Raw genomic sequence first — 23258 nt, 5'->3', positions numbered from 1 at the left:
GATAATATTTTTTTTTTGGTAAAAAATACTACTTTTAAAGATTTAAAGTATATACTTATAAAAATATGTGAATACATTTTGATCCAAGATACAGTCAAGTGCTTCCCATCTGTGTTACTTCTGGAATTTGCATATAGCAAAGAGTTTTATATAATCATGTGAATGTCTTTCTACTGTGAATACTAGGCACATGCCTACCACGTGTTGATGCTTAGTATATATTTGTTTTTATTTTGGATTGCTTAACTATTTTGTTTGAGAGAGCTAAATGTAAAGTCTTTGAATTGGATTCTAGTCCTCATTGACCACAGGACCTTTAACATATAATTTAACCTCTTTGGGCCTTAAAGCTTTTATTTCTTAACTGAGGGCTTTGAAAAATGTTCTCTAATATTTCTTTCCCTTTGACAAAGTGCTAAGCTACCACTAATTTGCTTGAAATGTGTGGGACAGGACATAAGTTTTAGATTAAGACCACCATTTTCTCAGAAAGGCTCATGGCTTAGGGTTTTAAAAAAATCAAGATGTAATTAGTCCTGCTAAAAGGGTCTGTGTGTATATTTCAGTAGTTTCTTACGCAGCACTTTATAATTACTTAATTGGGTTAGGTTGATGGAGTATATAATTAGAGAGTGAAGTTTAAATATTCAGAAAATTTCAGACTATTTTCATTAAGCAAAGAAAATCGATATGTTATGGTAGAATTTCTTGTCTTTGATATTTTATTATTTTTAATTGCATTTTATTTTAATAAGGCTTTTTTGGTTAGACTCTCATATTTACTTTGCTTATTATATTTCACCAGGATTTTTGTCTTCCTTTCTTCCCATATGGTACAATACCTCTTACTGTGGTGTTTTGTTTTTATGGTGTTTTTTTGCCCTTTGTTACTCAACTCCCATTTGCTCTACCTTGGTCTATGGAAGGGTAAAGGGCACATGAGATGAATCAAAGGTGCCAGTGAGAGCCAATTTCATATCTCATGTGGACCGGGGCTGGCAGCCTCCCTGTAAACTGAACAAATGACTATTGATAAGGAATTTATTTACTATCACCTTTAAGGAGAGCAGAGGGTAGTACACCCTTTTTATTATTTTTTCTTAAGAAAAAATATTTCGTTTGAAGCCTTCTTCGTGAAAACTTTCTCCTGTCAAATCTTGGCAAAAAGTGTGTGTTCATTTATAGGATAGTTTTTGGTAGAATCAATAGCTGTTTCCTTTTCTTTTTTTTCTACTGGAGAAGAAACTTTAGAAAAAGTATTAAATTTTTTTTTTTTTTTTTGAGAGAGAGAGAGACAGAGACAGCAAGACAGCACACACAGAGGGTGGGCAGAGAGGCAGTGAGAGAATGTTAAGTAGATTCCATGCTCAGTGTGGAACTGACATGGGGCTGATCTCATGACCTGGACATCATGACATGAGCTGAAATCAAGAGTTAGATGCTTAACCGACTGAGCCACCCAGGAGCCCTGCATTAGGAAAGTTTTATGTGTAGTCTTTTATCATTCATTCATTCATTCATTCACATTCATTCATTCACTTATTTAAAAAGATATTTATTTATTTGAGAGAGAGAGTGCAAGCAGAGGTGGGGAGTGGTATAGGGAGAAGCAGGCTCCCCACTTAGCAGGGAGGCCTACAGGGGGCTGGATCCTAGGGTCCTGGGATTGTGATCTCAACTGAAGGCAGATGCTTAACTGACTGGACACCCAGGTGCCCTGATGTGTATGTAGTCATTTATTTATTTATCTATTTATTTTTAAAGATTTATTTATTCATGAGAGATACAGAGCGAGAGAGAGAAGCAGATACAGAGGCAGAGGGAGAAGTGGGCTCCATGCAGGGAGCCCGATGTGGGACTTGATCCCGGGTCTCCAGGATCAGGCCCTGGGTTGAAGGCAGCATTAACCATTGAGCCACCTGGGCTGCCCCTGTATGTAGTCTTTTAAAAGTAAGTTTTTGGAGTCATGAAGCATTTAATACATTATTGTATGTGTTGCCTTAATTGAATAAAGCCTTGTAAGCTGTTTTACAGAATAGTTTCTTGTGCTGTTGTCCTGTTACTTGTATGCTAGTCCAGGTGCCCACGTAACCATAGTGAATTCTTAAGATCGGCACATAACACATAAGGAACCAAATTTGTGTGAAGAGGACTTTGGAAATCATATTTTTTTCCTTTCTTAAAAATTATTTATTTATTTATTTATTTATTTATTTATTTATTTATTTATGTAGTCATACAGAGAGAGAGAGGCAGAGACACAGGCAGAGGGAGAAGCAGGCTCCATGCACCGGGAGCCCGACGTGGGATTTGATCCCGGTCTCCAGGATCGCGCCCTGGGCCAAAGGCAAGCGCCAAACCGCTGCGCCACCCAGGGATCCCCCATATTTTTTTCCTTACAGAATATTTCTTATTCTTGTTTACCCTTTTTATTATGGACATTTTAAAGCACACTGAAAACCAGAGAAGAGTACAGTGAGTCCCCAAGACCCATCACACTGTTTCAACAATTCTGGCTTCATATCTGCCCCATTCACTTTGCCTGTGTGGTGAATGGTAAAGGAACAGTCTTTTTAATAAGCTGACTTCATGGCAGGGAAATAATCTGAAAGGTCTTCTATCAGGCTAGCTTAAAGAAGGACCTTTCTTTCAGTTGGATTTTTGGTCGAAAGACTGAAACTTACCTCTGGCTAACTTAGGAAGCAAGAACATTTTGAGGAGCATAAAGGATAACTCAAAAGAATCAAAAGGAAGACAAGAGAAGCATTAGTTCATGAAGAACTGGGTACTACTAAAACTACACAGTGGGGAAGAAGGAAGTCATGATGAAGGTTGCAAAACAAGGGGAAAGGATGGAAAGGATGGTGGTGGGTGGCTCATTTTCATTGAATTGAAGATGTCATCGATTTTAAGAAGCATTTGGTGTACCACTAAGAAGGAAATTGCTGCAAATTATAGCATAATGGTTTATCTCTTAGAAGGTTTATTGAAAGAGCTCATTAAGATTTACTTGAATTTTTAAAAAACCTATCACTTTGTGTATTCATGAAAAAGGAAAATGTAAGCAAAATAAAGAGGTGAAGAGAGTGTTCTGGTCCTCAGGGGGGGGAGATTTTGGTCCCAGGAGACAAAAGACAACGTCTGGAGTCATTTTTAGCTGTCACAACTTGCCTGGTGTTATTGGCATCTAGCAGGCACGTCCAGGCCAGGGGGCTGCTAAATGTCCTGCAATGCAGAGGATAACCACCTCCCCACCCCAGACAAAGAATTATCTGGCTCAGTATGTCACTAGTGCTGCTAGGGAGAAACCCAGGGTGAAGGGCTTCTTACAACTTGCTCACACTGGGTCTAATTCTTCTAAATCACTCTTGGATTCAGGGTCTTGATATTCTTGTTCTGCACCATCCAAACCTTGGCATCACAGCATTCCTTGAAAGATCACTCCACTGTCATCCCCGGAATTTTTCCAGGCTGCTGACACACCAGTTGTGCAAATTTTGATGCTACACAGAGGCTGTGGCAACTGTTCATGACTGCTGCACGGCAGACAGCAATTGTGAGTTGCTTTCAGGCAGGCAAAAACATGGAAGACTGGTTCTGAATCTGCATGCCGCCAGTACAGTCCACACACTGAAGGCTGGAATGTCTGCCAGGTTGGAAAGGACTTCCTGAGTGTCTGGCTCATGTCCCACCTGGTGCAGAAGGCCCCTTACAGCATCTCTGCCTGGCAGTGACACACATATTTAGGTCCCATTCAGAAATTGTTTAAACTGAAGGTATTTCATTAGCCCACTGAAAATGTACCTGAACTTTTCCTTTTTATATCTCCATGCCTTTAAACCTACATGCAGACATAGCCTAATTAAAAATTGCTTTATTAAAAGGTCTCTACTAAGACCAGTGACCATGTAGCTAGTTGTAAGCACTATGACTGTATATGCAGTATTCTAATTTTTTCCCTGCATCTAAGAAAATATTTACACATGGAATCCCAGTTCAGTTTATTTTTAGATCTGATTCTGTTTTATGAACATCTTTAATGGTTTGCTTAGTTGACAAGCTGATACCCCAAAAATCACTGACGAAATATTAGTACACACAGTAAAATTGATGGATCTAATTTGGAATAATAGTTTTGCATATCATCTCATGGATAGAATAGTTGTTTGGTGCATTGGGAGTCAAGAGTAAATGCCATGTCAGCAGTCTGTTTTTGCTGTTATTCTCTACTGCCTATTTTTGGTTATGGCTAACCATCCTGTATTGTAACTGTAGCAGGACACAGTATGCTACAGTTTGAGTATAGACTTTTTAAATGTGGTCTTCTTGCATCCTACCTACCTTCAAGAGTCAATCTCTGACAACAAGAAAATGTGACTACTTCTGACCTCTGACCTTTGGCATTTGAATTTTACCTCTCTACCCATAAAGGCAAGTGAAAGTGTTTCGGCTTTAATAACCTTTCTTCAAGAAACCAGGAAGAAGGGGAATTGCTACGTGATGTTGTAACTACTGTACATCAACCAAGATGACTTGCTTGCTGTTTTTAGATGAACATCATTTGAAATTTTAGCCCATTTTTAATTACTTGGAAAATTACCTTAGATTTGTGAGGCTTAAGATAATTAATTTGCTTTAGTAAAGTAGTCATAAATTTTATCAGTATCTGTGTAAGTTGGAGTATAACACAGTTCATTCCTTTTTCAGTTTATAGCATCAGGTAAGGGCTTGTCATCAAAAAAGGGCTTAAAACTTATTTGTGCATTTAGTTTTTTATAGTTAAAAGTGAAATTCACAGCAGTGGTATCTTCTGTTTAAACTCCTATATAATAATTCACCTCAGTTTTATTATTGGTGTTTTCAGCCTTTGAAAGAAAAAGCTGGGAAAGGAAGGAGGAAAGAATGTACTGGAGAAAAACAGGGTATTGTGGGTTAGTGTCACATTGAAAATACGTAAGTCTGAAGTCATTTACCTAGTGTGGTGCCTTTCATGTAGTGAGTTCTCACAAACGTTTGTTCAACTGAATCACTGGAGCTGGAACCTGACAGTCTTCTAGCAAGGACAATCTGTTCTATGACATATACATATATATGCTATGTTTTGTTAAAAATAAAAGCAAATTACACCTTTAAAAAGACATTTAGCTAGAGACTATACTTATAAACCTTTGTTTTAAAGTAGTGTCATGTTAAACATCACAACACAATCATTTATAAACACAAATGATGCATTTATGAAATTGCATACCTTCAACCTGTGTGTAATCTGTAGGTATATAGTAATTAAGAAAACCCAACAATTTGCAGGGAATAAGTGCTGTTGATAACTGATATTTATCAATAGTTTATCATCAAAGTGTAGTTTTTAAGTGACTTTAAAAGATCCATTAGTCAATATTTTCTCAAGGCACTCAACTGTCACAGGCAAATGAACTCATTTCTGACTTAGAAATATTTGCAAAAAAGTGCTTAAAGAAATTCGAGTTATCACTCTTCATCCGATGTCCAGATGTAACATGTACCACTCTGCTGTGATGTGAGCATATTTCCCTGTGTGTGGTTCCAGGAAGGGTAGCGGATGGCTTGTTGGCATGGTCTGTAAAATATTCCTTTAAATGAGCTGACATTTAAGAGCTCCTTCTGTAGTGTAAAAATCCCAATATAATAGAATTATTTCCTTATTGCGGCCTTTTTGTCCTTTTTAAATGCATACTGTATCGCTGTTGTTTTATACCTATCCCTTTTCTATGACATTTGCTTGAAAGTAGATAAAGAACTAACCAGTTTTTATTGCAAGAGGAAGATCGTGTCTTAGCCATCTGATATTTTTCCTTGGAAGATGATTAGAAGTGCTGTGTATGTACTAGGTATTGGAATCTTTCACCATCTGCTACTTTCATCTTCTCTTCAAATGGCACTTTTCTGTTTTTAATAGAGACGACTGCTTTCAATAACCCACCATTGTAGAAGGTTGGATTATCCAGTCTGTATTTTATTTACATCTCTTTTTCCAAAGCCAGTTTTCTCTCCTATCTATGCTGTGTTGTTGTAGGATCCTACCCTGAATTCTGTTTAAGGAGCTATTTCTACATGGTGGGAATATTAACCATGGGGAACCAGAATTAGTCAAGCATGCCATAGAGATCTGTAACTTTTTTTATTAATCATAATAGCAGCAGTGATGTCCAGCCACTTCTTGTTCACATTTCTTTTGACAGTAATTACAGAGTTTTCTCTCATGAAGCCTAGTATTTGAAGTAATTTGTGCCAAAGTTGATTTCTACATTTGGAAGCTTCTAGGAATTGGTTTCTGAGTGTTCTGTGGTTGTAGTAGTTCTTGTTGAAGTTTCTGCATTACCAGTACAATCTGGGGGATGAAGGGGGCTTGTAATGTGCTCTATAAATGATTTATCATTCCTTCCATAACATTGACAATAGCATTAATAGTTTATCACTGCTTTATAAAAACAGATGACTGAAGTAGTCATATGTAAAGTTTCTCACTCAGCAGCAGAACAGGACTTGAACTGGACTGCCCCCTAACCCCACACCATCTAGTGCTGAGGTGATAGGATCATACTGTCCCACAACATCCTATGAAACATTTATTCAAAGGAAGCCCAGTGTGGGACTCCAATATAAAGCTGATTCAAGTGCTATCTGGCTAGGACTAGGAATCTAGAGTTCTTTCAGTCTTTTTTCCCCTCTTTTTCCTTCCTGGACACCTGGGAATCATCTTTACAGGCCCTAATGCTATTAGGACTTAGTTTGAGAAAGCTGAGATCAGGATAATTTTCTCTCAAGTTTGGACATTTTGTGTGTGAGGAATATACTTATCTTATCCAAACAGCATTTGTTGGATGGATGCAGTTTTGTTTCTGTTTTAGAAGGTGAGTGGGCAGCAGCCTGACGTCCATTTCCATGAGTCCAGAAGTCTGTATTGATGGACGGTGGTCCACGAAGGCCGGGCCTCACCCTGGCTGAGCCCTCAGTCCTCATCTTTCTGGAAGCCATCTGCCGATCTTGCTGGTAATGAATGTTGTGTTAAGAAGGATGTAAAAGAATGTGAGATCCTCTCTATGGCAGTTCACTTTGGAAACAGTGGAAAAATATATGGAGAGGGTCCCCTCTTTCCTTTCTTGACCATAATAGCTTTGCCGATAGAGCCCTGAGCTGAAGAGGAATACAGGCAATCAGATGTACATTTTTTTCTCAGCATTGTAATATTTCCAAACATTGGCACATTTTGATGTTTAAGTAATAACCCCTTCCTGCTCCTTTCCTGGTTGGAGAAAACTGTTAAAGAAGCAAGTGGCTCATGTTAAGTTTCTGTTAAATATTTTTTAAAAGAATTTATTTATTCATGAGAGACCCAGAGTAGGAGAGAGGCAGAGACATAGGCAGAGGGAGAAGCAGGCTCCCTGCAGGAAGTCTGATGTGGGATTCGATCCCAAGACTCCGAGATCATGCCCTGAGCCAAAGGCAGATGCTCAACTGCTGAGCCACCCAGGAGTCCCCAAGTTTCTGTTAAATATTTTGCTGAGAAGACCCATATTCTTTCACATCCCACTCATCCAGAAGCAGAAGCGGTTTGGCTTTGGAAACTTTCTTCATGGCTTATAGATGACAGGCATATAGAATATGCATACTGGGGTCACATACTATCTGTTGTGAAAACCATTTCCAAGTACAGGACCTATTTGCCCAACCAAAATGAGAAAATTAAAAAGATTATAGGTGGTGTTTTTTATTATGTGTTTGGTACTATTCTGAGCACTGTATGTATTTTAAGTCATCCATCCTCCTGGTGTCACTGCTATCCCACTTGTTAAACAAGGAAATTGAGAGGTAAAGAACTTGCCCAAGCTTGTATCTAATAAGTGCTGAGTCTGGGATTTGAACCCAAGTCCATGGAGTGCATGGACTTTATCATCCTGCACCCTGCCTTTCTGTGTATACAAGGAATATTTTCATTAAAGTTTTTCATTTATCATTGTGCAAAAGAATAATAAGCATTTACTTGGATTTTCACATTTAAACCATAGTAAATAAAAGATCACTCAAAAATAACCCCTGTTGTGGGTTCTTGGTTACTGGATTTGGGCAACTGCTCAGGATCATCTTTTTTTTTTTTTTTTTTTTTTAAGATTTTATGTATTTATTCATGAGAGACACAGGCAGAGGGAGAAGCAGGCTCCATGCAGGGAACCCGATGCAGGACTCAATCCCGGGTCTCCAGGATCACGCCCTGGGCCGAAGGCAGTGCTAAACCGCTGAGCCACCTGGGCTGCCCTAGGACCATCTTCTTGCTACTTCCTTTATTTTAGGACCAAAATCTTTGGAGAATTTGTATTTAAAGTTAATATTCTTTATTCATGTAGGCTATAACTCCCTATTAAATGCTCATTTGTGTACATAATTTAAGTGATGGTGGTAATTTGAATTTCCTGTTAGCTTAAGATTGGTGTATTTCTCTTAATTGCTCAGTGTGGTGGCAGGGTGTGTGGAAGCAGGTGGTACTTTGCCTCCTGAACTTTAGAGATGTGTGTCAGCTTCCAGTCACTGAGTCACGTATGTGCTCAGCACTGTTCTGCTGAGTTCAGTGGAGTCACTTGGGCCCTGCATTGTTCCAGAAGTAATAAAGAGGCACAGGATTTACTTTATTTTTTTTATTTTTTTATTTTTTTAAAGATTTTATTTATTTATTCATAGAGAGAGAGAGAGGCAGAGACACAGGCAGAGGGAGGAGCAGGCACCATACAGAGAGCCTGACGTGGGACTCGATCCAGGGTCTCCAAGATCATGCCCTGGGCTACAGGCGGTGCTAAACCGCTGTGCCACCGGGGCTGCCCAGGATTTACTTTAATAGATGACTGTGAAGTGGAAATTATTTTATATTTCTCCTTTTATATTCATCCTTAGGATTAAAAAAAATTTTTTTTTGAAGACGCAGTTATTCTACTTTGTATTGGATCTGTTGCTTCATGTATTGGGTTTTTGGTATGTAGTATTTGTTAGTATTCATTAATCTTTTTTTGTAGTGGTCAAAGTATTTTGAGAAGTCGTCACATTTAGTTTACAAACTTATATGTTTTTAAATCAGTTAGAAAATTACCGTTAGGACTACCTGCCTTTGAAACTAGAATATAGAATTCCTCCATTGAATAATGTGCAGGTAGCACAATGTGAGCAATTTATTATATACTATTTACAGCTGCTTCCTTACACATGCACTGTAGCTCCTTCATGCTTAAACCATTTCATTTGGAATTTTTTCAAGTTATCCCATTAATGTGATTGTAGTGTGATTTTTGACATCAAGTATAAAGTATAATAATAGTTTATTAACCATTAATGTTTCAATGATTTAAATTTGAGTTCCTTCACAACTTCTTAGAATGGATTGCTTAAATTCCTTATTTCTTGCTGCCATTTTGTAAGTGCTGCTTATATTAAAACAGAAATCCCTTAAAACTCTACAAATTACAATTTTGCTACAGTTACAGTAGGATGATGGATTAAAACCAAATGAAATAAAAACAACATGAACAAAAAAAAAGGGCAACCGAAACCACTAATCCACTAATTTAATATGGGAAATGTCAATTAATTTAAAAACCATTACCCATACTCTGGTTTCTCTTCAAATCACTTAATCTTTCACCTCTTAAAAACCATTACCTAACAGTTTCTGCAATTTTTATTATTTCTATAGAACATAACATGGTAGGTTTGACTTAGAAAGGAAACTCCTCAAACTACTGAAAGCATGGGTGTTTATTTGTTTAAAATTTTTTAAAAGAAATACATCATATATTGAAGAAATTCAGATAATATAGAAGCATAAAAATTTGGTCATCTTTTCCCTTCCCCTCCCTCTCAGAAAACTGTTCACACATTCATACCAAATGGGAAATGTATTCTTAACCATATTTTATATGGTGTGTTTTGAACAAAATGAGATTGAACTAATAATGTTGTATAACTTGCTTCCCCCCACCCTTGCAATCTTATATTGTAGTCCTCTTCCCAAGTACAAAGTATACAGATCTTATAGATAGGCTTGAGATCTGATCATATATACCATGTAAGAGGACTTCACCTAGGAAAAGTAATTAGATAATAATAACTAATAAGACCCAATGGTAATAGTGAACAGTTTTTGAACACTCCTTTGTCCCAAGCACTGGTGTAAGCACTTTGCACATATTGATCACTTAATCCTCCCAGCAGCACTGTGAAGGAGGTTCTGTTCTCCTGGTACACTCACATTGCAAATGGAGTGTCCAAAACAGAGCGGTTCACTTGCTTACAGTCCCATGCCCAGAAAATAGAGAAGTTGGGATTTGAACACGAACAACCTGGAATCCGAAGTCATACTCATCACTACTCTATTTAACTGTGTCTCAGAGTCTTATTTTCTGGCCCCGTGGTGATGTTACGTATTATATATTAGTCGGAATGTTCTCTCTGAGGCTCTTTTGATGTGGTTTATTGAAGTCTTATGTTTTTCAGATTTCAGTACAATCAGTTTTGCCTTGATTGTGGAGCTCAATAAATAAAGGAATTTAGTTTTGAAAAGAATTCACAAGGAAAGGGATTTTTTTTTGTATTTTTGTTTTTTTAATTCACATGACTATATTTTGAAATAAAACTGTCAAAATACTGTCAAATAGTGGATGAAAAATAATATTTCAGTAAATTTAATTGTAAAATGTTAGGAATTGTGTATTTCTTGATGAATATACCTGTCAAGTATGCAATTCAGTTTTTATAGACTTAAAGATAAAGAGCCCAAACTATTGTCCAAGTGAGTATCTTGTTATTTGTACAGCTCCAGGTAAGTTTGACATAGAAAGCACTTTCCTGAAACTACTGAAAACTTAGATGTTAGCCTAACAAAAATTGAGGGTAATACCAGAATTTTGATTACCAATTATATAGGAGGCTCCATTCTTCTTGCTTTTATGGCTCTCCTTTCCCTCTTATAATTAATTAGCCCTGTCTCTGTGTTAGTATATGTACTGCCAAAGCGAGCACATCCCTGTCTCTGCTTTTAAAATGTACTGCAAATCCATTACGTCTCCCCATTTCCATCCTTACTTAGTCTAAGCTAGTGGTTCTCAACTGGGGGATATTATTACCTGCCCGTATCCCCACCCATGGGGCATTTGGCCACGGCTGGAGACCTTTACAGTTGTCACAACTTAAGAGGGTGTTCCTGGCATCTAGTGAGTGGCTGGTGACCGGAGATGCTGCTAGATATCCTGTGATGCACAGAATAATCTCCAACAACAAAGCATTGCTTGGTCCAATTGCTATCAGTGCTAAGGTTGAGAAACCCTGTTCTAAGCCGTTATCATTTCTCACTTGTGTTGTTTCAGAGTCTACTCCAAGGGAGACACACTCTTGTTCCCAGGTTCTGCTCTTCATAAAGCAGTAGGAGTGTGCTTTAAACATTTATTTATATTTTTAAAGTAATCTTTACACGCAGTGTGGGACTCTAACTCACCACCCTGAAATCAAGAATTGGATGCTCTACCAATTGAGCCAGCCAGATGCCCCTAAAAATGTATTTTAAAGCATGAGAGTTTATTTGCTTAAAATTTTGTAAGGCTTCTCATTAGATTCAGTACAAAGTCCAGACCTTTCCATGATCTTATAGGCCTCTGATTTTCTTTATATAGTCATATGCTCATGCATCATCTCTTACCACCCTCTCATTGAATGTTACAACAATGTCAGCTGCAAACCTCTATATGCCTCTTTGCCTGGAATACTTGTATGCTGTTTTTGCATGCTGGCTCCCTCTTCCTATTTGGTGTTCTTTGCAGCTCCACAGAGAGATTTTGCTTGATCATTTTATCTAAATTTTTTTTTTTCTTGTCCTCTTACTCTGGTTATCCTTGTCTCTGCTTTGTTTCTTCATAGCACTTTGGCTGTTGATTGACTCTCTTCCCTGGAACATAAAGGTCTCTGAGGGCAGAACTCATTGTCATGTAGTAAGTGTCAACAAGAATGCATTACCAAATTAAAATAATATTTTATGATTACAGCTAAATAGATGAGAATGGGATAGACTTTGTCCAAAAGGGAAAAGAGGCAGGAGAGTTATCATGCAGCAACAGCAGCTCCCACTTAATGATTGCCTCCTGTCTGCTAGGTGCTGTACTGGTGCATCTGTACATTAGCTCTGCGTTCCCTAGGTGCCTTCTGACCAGGCTGGCTGTAGTCTGTGTGGCAGCCTGTAGGATGATGCCCTTCACGTTTCCCTGGGATCTAAAGCTGGGTGGCCCCCTACACCAAATGCTATCCACAGTTTTGTCCTACAGTCAGAATGCAGCTCCAAGAGGCTGAGTTTCTTGTTCAAGAACATATAGAAGGCAGCATAAGGATTTGAATCCTGCTTTCTTCTCCAGTTGTTCCTCTTCAGTAACTTTTGGATTTTTTTTAAAAAAAATATGTTATTTGTTTATTTATTCATGAGAGACAGAGAGACAGAGAGAGAGAGAGAGAGAGAGAGAGAGCGCGCAGAGACACAGGCAGAGGGAGAAGCAGGCCCCGTGGCAGGGAGCCCGACGTGCGACTCGATCCCAGGTCTCCAGAATCATGCCCTGGACGGAACGTGGCGCCAAACTGCTGAGCCACCCAGGCTGCCCTAACTTTTGGATTTTAGGAAACAACTGTGATTGTTCACGTCTTCCCCTCTAGTTGACTTAATTGGCTCTCAGTTTTTGAAACGGGGACTATATTTTTAATTCCAGAGGTGGCAATTTTTTTGTTTTTTGTTTTTTTTTGTTTCAGGTGACTTAGGCAAAAGCGATCTACTTTTCCATCCTGTTGTTTAGTCAGCATGGTCTAAAAGTGAAAGAGTGGCATTATGAGAATATGGTGTGGGCTCTGGACTATTTTTACTGGGTACTGAAACCTGAAAATTTGAACTACGTGTAAAATATATACTGTGTCACACATTCATGCTTATGACTGATCCAGAGTATGTTTTATCCAAGTCTGTGAATCTTGAGTGTTGGGATGGAAGTCAGGAAGTCTGTGGCTCTAGCCATGAACCTCTCATTAGCCCCGTGGAGCCTCTGTAAGGTGGCCCTGTTTTCCTTCAAAAGGAACCCCAGGGCCACATGTATTTGTATTTTGAAAATTTGAGTCCTTTACCTGGTTTGGTGAGAGTTTTCCTCTTGAGTCCTGAGAGATCCTCTCTTTCTCTGCTTTCCTCAGCCTTCCTGCCTCCTAAGAATCAGTGTCCACACAAGGCCCCCGGGGAGACCAAAGCCCAGGATGGCCTGCAATGGCAGGTTGTTCTGAGTGTCAGTGTTGCTGTGCACCTTGCTATTTGAATGCTGTCTTGTGCTTCTTGTTCTCTTGTATCCATCCTCCCACTACCTTCAATTGTTCCCCTCCTTGGTTGACTTTTTTGTTTTTTGTTTTTTCATTTCCAGCAGCTTGTCATAGGAATGACACACACTCAGCAAAGTCAGCTTTAGACAGCTTTTTGCAGACAAGAACAACAAATTCACCAGTCAGGGAGCAAAGTGAGAGAAAAATGAAGAACAGTATTAGGAAAGAACCCTTTGGGAAGCTGCACAAAAAATGTTATATAAAAATCGATACCAGGGCTTGACCTTTTGTGGTACTGTATATTTTAAAGCCTTCTATTGATTCTCTTTTAATAACATGTTTATTCTAGTTTACTGACATAAGCCTAGGGAGAATACAAAAAAGAAAAGATCAAATTCTTTATTATGGTGGTCATTTAGATTTGTCTCAGGCATTTTTCATGGCCAACGAGTGTTATCTTTATGTATTTAACATATATCATTCTTATACAGTATAAGACTGAGAGGTTATAGAAGTGGCAAAGTGATTTTTTAATTTATTTTTGTGGAAAATATGCCTGGCCTTGCTGTTTCGTAGAAGTGTGCCATCCTGCAGCCTCCCTGCCCCCCCCCCCCATTAAAATTTCTTGCTTTTCTTGCATGTGTGCAGAAGACAGAATGGTCTCATTTTGAATTTTTTTCCCTCTGAAAATCGCTAGTAGTACGATCTGCCAGTTCTGGGACTATTTGGTGACAATTCTGTGCATAAAAACTGCTATCTTTGACTATATATAACTAATGGTAAAATGCCAAAGAAGAGGAAATTGCCTTACCTGACCCTTTTGATCAGTCAATCTTATTTCAGAGACAGAAATATGCATTGCTTTTTCTGAGTGGCCATTCATTGTTCAGTCAGGAAGGCAGCCCTCTTCGGGGTGTTGTCCAGTGTTGAATTGATCGCACTGTGTTCCCATCTCCTCCAGTTTTTCCCATTAGGAGCAAAACAGCATTAATTTTCTTACCTTGTTCCAATGATTTTTCCCAACATACAGATATTAAGAGGTATCCAGAACAGCAGGAAGGACTTGAAAGATACACCTGGAAAGGTTATCCTGTAAATGGCAAATTAAATGAGATTCAACCTGGAGAACATCAAGTTAATAGGCTTGGGGAGAAATGGGATGCTCGGATCTAATTCACGGTTTTAATATAATAGTCCTGTTGTTTATGGGACATCTGATATAACATGTTGAGAAGCCAGACAGCAATTCCAGGAAGGCTATCATGAATTAGAGGACATTCTGAAAGGGCAAATATATTAATCAAGAAGCTAAGAGAATCAGAAGATCGGGAGACATGTATTGTAGCATGGTGGGGAGAGAGCTTAGCAGAGATATAGCTCAGGGTCCCTGAGGAGGTCCAGAGAGTTGCTAACAGTTTGCCCCAGCCTGTGAGTCTTTGAATGTTGCAGCCATGACACCGCCACCTTCTCTGCCCACTTTTGGTGACCCCTCAGGCCCTCGATAAGGGAAATTGGCTCCTAGAGACTCCTCTAGAGTCAGGCTCGCCTCTGCTTGTTTATCCTCCTTTGTCCCATAGTCGATTCCATCTTGTAGCCTGGTCTGCTTTTCTGTGCTCTGTCCTCCCCTCACCCATCCTGTCTTCCTAGAACCTGGGACGATTCTATGTATAAAAGCACAGTCGAAGGCACACAGTAGTAAGAAGTGTTTTGTTCTAATTACCAAAGTAATGTGCACGGTGTGCAAAATCAGAGAAGAGCAGCTAAACAAAATGAAGAAAATGAAAATTGCCACCATCCCACCGCTCATAAGAAACCATTGTAATTATTTTGGAACACAGACACACCTACATAGGGGAAATAACAGAAGTGGTGTCATATTGTCACTATTGTTTTCCTAAGCTGATTTACTTTTGTTCTTAAGGTGTGTCGTGGATGTTTTGTCATTAAATAACTTCATGGTAGTCTACCGTTAGACCCTTAGCCTTCCAAATAAATAGTTAAACGTTTCACTACCGTGAAGACTGCTTTGAATATCCTTTTTATTAAGTTTACACATATCCGGTGTTATTTCCTTTCCTATTACAGTATTATCCAGTGTTATTTCCTCGGGTTAAGTTTTACAAGTGGAATTACTTGGTCAAAAATGATACAAAATATTATTGCCAACATACCTTCAAGAAATTGTGCTAGTTCATTTACTATCAGTTCATCCTGCGTTTGTCTCACTCTTGCAGATTTTGGGAATGTAGTAGTAAAACCTGTGTTACATTAGCCCATATGATCACACCTTCTGTTTATTTGGCTAGTATTTTCATTAATTTTACATTGGTGGTTCTTAGTGTTATGCAGTAGTCTTTTTGTTGGTCTTGTTGTTACTGAAGGGGAGCGATGAGAGTTTGAGCCCCCTGTTGGATACTTTAGTCAGTAGAGACTAAAAAAGGTAGTTTAAACTGTTACTCAGTTTTAATCTCTTGTTAGCTGTCTCTCGATGTAATAACCTGGTAGAGAGACCTGTGTGCAGCTGCTGAGAGCCAATGTGTGGCTAGTAGGCTCCAGGAGCCCTGGAATGAACTTGGTCTTTCTAAAATTGCCACAGTGGATCTGGCCTAAATGTGACTTGGCCAACCAGTCAACACCACGTTGTATCTATGAATGTATGATGATGTCCTAAGATCAGGTCTCAATAGAAGAAGTAAACTAGCTTTCAGATGTGTCCAGCTTTGTAAACCATGCCCTGGACACAGGCTGCATTAAATAAATATTTGTTGAATATTGAATTTGGCCATACTTTCATCTTTTAAAGGATAACACAGTGTTTGCTTTTGGGTTGCTACAAAAAAAATGAAAGGAAAATAAAATAAATTTGAAGATTGAAATGAAAAACCTGTGGCAAGTGAAGTGGGTGACTGAAGTCTAGGCTTAAAAAAATTGCATTGGTTACACTTTTGTGAATTTTTTTGTGTCTTGATTTTCTAGAATTACCTTATTTTAAATTTGTAATTAGCATAGTTATTTTCTTAAATGTTCATCTTCTTCTACAACATGTAAGTAAATATTTTTGCTGGAGCTTCTCTTGATTCCAGACTAATAGCAGATGCAGAAGACAAGTTAGACATTCAGCTTCACCCAGCAGTGAGGGGGAGCCGAGGGATGTGCATGCATTTCACCCTTACATCATGTGTGTGGGTGCATATAATAAACATGGAAATGGCATTGTAGAGATGGAAGAGATTTCATTGTGTGCCCCCAGAGCATGTGTGTTTTTACACAAGAAGCAATCCACAATTGGGAATCAGAAGACAGGGGTTCTGGTCTTTCCTTGCCCACTTATTAACTCTTTGAATATAGGTGAATTCACAGAATTAACTTCTCTCTAAAAACTCAGAAACAATTATGAAAGAATATAATCCAACTTGTCTCCTAGTGTTGTGAAGATCAAATAATGTAATTGCATTGGCCCTATAAATGTTTATAATAATGCTATTTTTAATAAAAGTAATGACAATTATTACCACAGCTACTTCTACTATAGCTATGAATCTCTTTGAATAAACTTCCTTCTTCTTGCAAGTACGACAGTGGAGATGTGATGCAGATATTTAACCAGGAGAACCCAAACAGACTTTCTTCAGTTTGCTGTATTGGGGTGATTAGACTCCATAAATTACTGAGCCAAAATAAAAGTACATACATTTGAAAATTTTCTTCAGTGCAAAGTATTGTGTTACTTTAAAGAAGCTTTTTGTCTTTCTCCTTTCCTACCCCAGGTCTAGAGACTGTTCCCCTTTTTCACTGGTTTTTTACTTATTTTTCATCTGCTACTTAATTATCCCAGTGTTTTAAATTACCGCTGTCGTTCTCTTTTTGGGCATATATCATAATTCATGTTCTGCCAAGAAGTAAGTTACCCTGACGTCTATGCTGGATACTGTTTTAAATCTTGGTTCCATTTGAGTTTTATCTTTTCTTATAAGTTAGCTTTTCTGAAACTCTCCTTTTCCTTTCATGGCCCACTTTTGCAATGCAGTCAGTCTTATTTTCTAGGACTCTGAAGCTACTCTGGGCATTCTTCCTCAGGAGATGGTGTATTAGTTTGCAATGGCTGCCGTAAGAAAATGCCACAGACTGCATAGCTGAAACCATAGAAATTTATTTTCTCATAGTTCTGGAGGCTAGAAGTCCAAATCAAATTGTTGTCAGATCTGGTTTCTTCCAAGACCTGTTTTCTTGGCTTGCTGATGGCTGACTTCCCTCTGTGCTTCATCTAGTTTTTTCCATGTTCAAAACATTTTTGGTGTGTCTTCCTCTTCTTATAAGAACACCAGTCATATCAGATTAGGGCCCCACATTAATGATTGAATTTAACCTTAATTACCTTTTTTATTTATTATTATTTTTTTTAAGATTTTATTTATTCATGAGAGACACAGAGGGAGAGAAAGAGAGAGGCAGAGACACAGGCAGAGGGAGAAGCAGGCACCATGCAGGGCGCCGGACGTGGGACTCGATCCCGGGACTCCAGGATCATGCCCTGGGCCAAAGGCAGGAGCTAAACTGCTAAGACACCCAGGGATCCCTGTTAATTATCTTTTTAAAAGACCTATCTCAGATACTTTCTAAATATCTCAGATATTTTCTAAAGATTCTAGAGGGTAGGGCTCCAAAATATGAATTTTGGAGGAGATATAATTCAGTCTATAACTGAAGGATAAACTGATATACTGATGTATACATGTAAAAATCAATGAGTATGGTTTAATAAAATAAAAGATAAGATATCTGTAAGATATCTTTCAGGTCTAAAATTTTAAGTGTTGATTTTCTGATGGAAGTCATTTTTTATCAAGACTTTCCAGTGATTATGGCTTGAAGTTTAAAAAGGGTTAGGGTCAGGGTTTATTGATTTGTAAAGCTGATGTTATATGTCCCTATTTGTATATTTTTATCTAAGCAGGTATATTGGTAGTAGTAAAACAAATGAGCCAAAGGGTAGCCAATCAAAAGGTGGCAAATTAATATGGACAAGATGTTGAGCCTCTGCAAGTATAAAACGGAAGACTGTAAATCTGAGCTGACAACTAACTATAAATGGTAGTGCATTGTCATGGTAAGGAAGTAAAATTGGTCTTTACCAGTCACATAATACTTTTTCTCTGTCACATATGATGGACAGTGACAGAATGATCATTTCTTCAGTTATCACATTTTCAAGTCATGTGAGATATTTAGCCAGTTTTATGTGCCTCACTATTTAGCCAGTTTTATGTGCTTAACTATTTTAAAAATAAAAGCTCAGTGGTTGCATTTGTTAAACTCTACTTTAAAAAAGTAATGATTTATCTTGTCTTCTGATAGGACTGACCTGAACCCAGAGAGGTTAATTTTCATTTGACGCCCATTTTTAATAAAACATACAGATCTCCAGGTTTTTTTGTTTGTTTGTTTGATCTCTAGGTATTTTTAAGAGCATGTTTGCCAATTCTTTACTTCTTTAGCCCTATAAACATGGGTCTTAAGGAAATTTTAAAAAATTGGCAATAGTGGGAGTTTCAAGTTTTAGCAGTCTTCCACAAATTGTGTTGCATGTTGTCTTTGAACTGTTAATTGTACCTGAACTGAGGTTCGTCTTGATTCATTTTAATACATAGATAGATCTTTAATGCTTTTGGGATTTATTTTTTTCACATATTTTAATTGATCTCATTGGTTACTTACATCTTTTCACCTCATTTCCATGCTCATATATATATGTGTGTGTGTATATGTAATATATTAATGTACATTATATTTACATACGTTAATATATAAAATAAATATATAGCATCTCTTAGAAATGGAAATAATAAGTTTCATTTTCAATGACTAAGCCATTTTATTTCAGTCTGGGATCTGTAATGAAATTGTATTATAATGTCATTTTCATTTTTATTCTTGTTTAATTTCTACTTAAATGAATGGTAAGTTAATATCATTGGAACATTTATGCCCCTATGAGTGTATTGTATATGAAGATTACAGGAGGTGTCATTATTGTGTGACACTAAATGGAAGAGCAGTTTTAATTAGGGTTCTGTAGATATTTGAAAAGGAAAAATTTGAAAATGTGTCCCTATTTAAATAGTACTCCCATTCTGAGTTAATTATATTAAAGCAAGCTAAAAGTGAACTAGAAATTGAAGCAGTATTATAGTCTCTAATAGTTTTGTAATGAGTGGTCTTTTTTGATAGTGCTTACCTTCATGTAGGTTATCTCTCTCTCTTTTTGAACTGTTAAGTACTACAAATAAAATTATTTTAGTTCTAGGAAAGCCTAATTACATGGATTTCTTCCATTACAGTAATTACAAACTCACTTACATTATGGGGGGGGGGGGGGAGTGGCAGGAAATGGGCTGGAGATTGCCGGATAGAGCTCTGATTTGACTTTGAGCCTTGCCTTTTAGTAATCTGTCATCCTGAGTAGTTGATTTACATTCTCAGTTCCCTCAGTTAGTAAAAATACTTACCCGATAAGCTTATTTTTAAGCGAAGGTAAAATAGGACAATGTATATAAATTACCTGGCACGCATTAAACTTTCCCTATAAAACGTTTATTTTCTACGGAGAACTTTTGTCTCTTTGATGAGTGTGATGGTAAAGAGTGTGGCCTCAGGGGTCAGACTGCTTGGGTTTGAATTCCAGTTTTACAGGTTACAAGTTCAGAGCCTACATAGTAAATTACTTCTTTAGAGGTCAGTTTCTTCCTATGTAAAATGGAGGACAATAGTGACACCCATGTTGGGGTATCTTCAGGGCTACTTTGAGGGCTAAGTGGGACACTTAGTAAAGTTCTTAGAATAGCACAGTGACCCACACAGAATCATAGTACATGTTCATATATGTGATTGTCTATGTTGCCTGTCCATCCTTCCATCCATGCATTTCAGAGAATTATTCCCTAATAGTATGTAGCAGAAAAGCTACCTGCTCTGTTCCACGTGTGCCCTTCCTCATTTCCTCTTGCCTTCATCATTTTTTAAAAAATTTTTTATTCATTTATTCTTGAGAGAAAACAGAGAGAGGCAGGGACACAGGCAGAGGGAGAAGCAGGCTCCCTGCAGGGAATCCGACGTGGGACTGGATCCTGGGTCCCTAGGATCACGACCTGAGCCAAAGGCAGATGCTCAACCACTGAGTCACCCAGGTGCCCTGCCTTCATCATTTCTAAGAAGTGTAGAAAATCTCTTTGTTGGTGAAAATGCAAGAAAAGCTAAGACCTTCTGGAAGGAGATCCAGGTAATATGCAGTAACCAACTCTGCTGATGTAGTTAAAGCCTTGAAATCAAGACGATTGCATTGCACACAAATACATAATTTCTTAAATTTAAATTCCAGGGCAGCCCGGTGGCTCAGCACTTTAGTGCTGCCTTCAGCCCAGGGCCTGATCCCGAAGACCCAGGATTGAGTCCCATGTTAGGCTCCCTGCATGGAACCTGCTTCTCTCTCTGCCTGTGTCTCTGCACCTCTGTCTCTCCTCTCTGTGTCTCATGAATAAATAAATAAAATCTTTAAAAAAAAATTTAAATTCCAGTTAGTTAACATATAGTGTAATACTAGTTTCAGGTATACAATACAGTGATTCAGCATGTACAATACCTGCTGCTCATCACAACAAGTGCATGCCTTCATCCCTGTCACCTGTTTAACCCACCTACACACCTGCCTCCCCTATGGGAACTGTCAGTTCTCTATTGTTAGGAGCCTATTTCTTGGTTTGCCTATCTCTTTATTTCCCTTTGCTCATTTGTTTCTTAAATTCCACATATGAGTGAAATCATATGGTGTTCATCTCTCTGTGACTTATTTCCATAGCATAAAACTCTCTAGCTCTATCCATGTCGTTGCAAATGGCACAAGTGTGTAATTTTAAGAATTCTCATTTGTGGAGCACCTTGGTAGCTCTGTGGTTGGGCTTCTGCCTTTGGCTCAGGGCGTGATCCTGGGGTCCTGGGATTGAGTCCTGCGTTGGGCTCCCTGGGGGGAGCCTGCTTCTCCCTCTGCCTGTGTCTCTGCCCCCCTCTCTCTCTGTCTCTCATGAATAAGTAAATAAAATCTTAAAAATATATATAAAAAAATTCTCATTTATGTACCACGAAGGGAAATAACACACATGGATTGAGGGCATGACGAACAGGCTACATGAGGCCTTGCAGAAAGAAAGTAGATCATTCCTTGATGCAGAAGATGCCATCAGAATCTAAACCTTGATAAAGATCTTCGAAATCAGTAGTGAAACAGTAGTATGCCATGAGCTGAGAACTGATGAGAGAGAGGTTCTAATGGACACCTCCTTATTGCTTTGAAATCTAGGAAGAAAAATACCTAATTTGTATGTAAGTATGTATACCTTTGAGATTCATGTAGCCCAATGTTGTCCTGCAGCCACAAGTAAATATTAAATACTTGAAGTGTGGTTGGTCTGAACTGAGACCCACTCTAAGTATAAAATGTAGATTTCAAAGACTCAGTGTGAAAAAAAAAAAAAAACATCTCTTTAATTTATAAAAAATATCTCTTTAATTGTGCTGATTATATGTGGAAATAGTTATTTTGGATGTATTCAGCTGAATAAAATACATTGTTCACATTAATTTGACTTGGCTCTTTTTACTTTTTAAATGTATTCTTAGAAAAGTTTAAATTACAACTGTAATTTTCATTATATTTAGTCAGTGTTGCTCTAACATTTTATTTAAACAATAGATTTGCATTAAAAACAGTAACATCACAACATTGAAAACAACTCAGCCCAGTACCCCTGCCCTTTCCCCAGTGGTAACCATCATTAACAATTTCTTGTGTATTCTTCCTGCCATTTTTCTAAGCATACTGGTCTGCTCTTAAGTACGCTTTAAAAGAGAATATTCATAAAAGCTACTGTAATTTAATATAGATGTTTGGACTAAGGTGGGTAAAACGTACCAAGTGAACATCTATCTGTCCTTTTGTCTCAGTTATTCACACTTGAGGGAAGTCTAATTACTGAATCTATGTTCCCTTAAAGAGACATTATCATTACCTGCAGGAGCATCAAGACCAGTGCTTAGAAGGAATTAATTAATTTTCATTGAATTTGTAGCATCAATTCTCTTAAATGGTTTAACAGAAAAAAAATTGACACTCACTGATTATGGTGGTAATTAAGATTTTATAGCGAATGAGGACTATTACCTGTCATTGGCAAACTTCAAGTTTTCTACAGTAGACATTTTAAGGCAGTTTTGTTTGTCTCTTTTTTTGAATTATTGATAAAATTGGTGATTTGGTAAAAATGGAATATAATTCACTTAATAGTATCATGTAAATGTTATGATATAAATGAAGGAATGGTACTGTAGATGGTCACTTGTTCTTTTTAACATAATGTTTTGGGGATCCCTGGGTGGCGCAGCGGTTTGGCGCTTGCCTTTGGCCCAGGGCGTGATCCTGGAGACCCGGGATCGAATCCCACGTCGGGCTCCCGGTGCATGGAGCCTGCTTCTCCCTCTGCCTGTGTCTCTGCCTCTCTCTCTCTCACTGTGTTCCTATCATAAATAAATAAAAATTAAAAAAAAAAAAAACATAATGTTTTGTACACTATTCTTTTTTTCTTTTTTTTTTTTTTTTCTATTCTTTTTTTCTTATACACTAGTCTAAGCATGTAATAAATGCTCAATAAATAGTGATTAAAACATGTTATGTCAAGTTAAATGGTAGATTATTGATTATCATTTGATAATTTTTCTTCCAAATTGAGATTATACTTTGTAAACTATCAAAATGTGACATTAGTGGAAATAGGCTAAAAATATTTCACCCATATATTTGTGTTCATTCTGCTGCTTTTTTATGGTTAATACATGTAACTGTTGTACATTTGAAAATG

General features: G+C 37.8%; 1 protein-coding gene across 1 annotated transcript in view; it reads left to right on the top strand.

Annotated features, from left to right (window-relative positions):
- The window catches only part of CHCHD3 (coiled-coil-helix-coiled-coil-helix domain containing 3), a 273592-nt gene that overhangs the window by 57615 nt on the left and 192719 nt on the right, over positions 1 to 23258 (top strand). The window lies entirely within an intron of this gene.

The sequence above is a fragment of the Vulpes lagopus genome, chromosome 13 (assembly GCF_018345385.1).
Source record: "Vulpes lagopus strain Blue_001 chromosome 13, ASM1834538v1, whole genome shotgun sequence".
Lineage (NCBI taxonomy): Eukaryota > Metazoa > Chordata > Mammalia > Carnivora > Canidae > Vulpes > Vulpes lagopus.
This window is presented reverse-complemented; position numbering and strand designations above follow the sequence as displayed.